Genomic DNA, 716 nt, shown 5'->3' on the forward strand with positions numbered 1-716 from the left:
AAGGCTAGGGTAATGTTGAAAGCATTAAGGAAGTTGGACATATAAAGATTGTTTCGGTTAATTTCCTTTGTCTGTTTATGTGTCTAATTGACGTGAATATAATCCTGGTGATGACTGATGACCGGATGACAAATTGGGTTTGATGACTGTGGATAGATATGCTAATTACTTGATCATTGGCGAATTAACTGAAATGTAATTCATTTCCTTAATCGTTTTGTATTCAGCGAGTCATTAGTAGCGTCATAAGTGTATCTATCACGTATTTAAGAAAAAAAGGAGCTTAGGTCGCTATTCAAACCAAATCATTGAAATTGACATAAAGTGCTGGTACGAGCTTTTTTTTAATAATATATGATAATAACTTTTTTTTCATATCGTATAACACCAGCGTTTTTTTTTTTCTTTGATATTGTATAATATTCATTTGCAAATAATAATGTATGAATAGCTTCCCATACAAATATTTCACGTCATGGTGTAACATACATCTGAGATTACAAGAAAGATTTGGCGGACGAGTCACATCAGACGAGAGCCAATATATTATACTCATAAGTTGTAGCGAAGACACTGTACGAAAACCGAGTCAAATAACTTTATGCTAACGTATACACCAGTTACGTCATATTGACATGTATAATAGCTTCCCATACCATAAATTTTCATCGCATGGTGTAAGCATAGAGCAGCTGCAGTATACATGAGATACATGT

General features: G+C 33.4%; 1 protein-coding gene across 1 annotated transcript in view; it reads left to right on the top strand.

Moving 5' to 3' along the window:
• Positions 1–716, top strand: part of LOC119594883 (heparanase-like) — a 6,950-nt gene that overhangs the window by 836 nt on the left and 5,398 nt on the right. The window lies entirely within an intron of this gene.

This window comes from Penaeus monodon, chromosome 34, assembly GCF_015228065.2.
Source record: "Penaeus monodon isolate SGIC_2016 chromosome 34, NSTDA_Pmon_1, whole genome shotgun sequence".
NCBI classification, from domain to species: Eukaryota; Metazoa; Arthropoda; class Malacostraca; order Decapoda; family Penaeidae; genus Penaeus; species Penaeus monodon.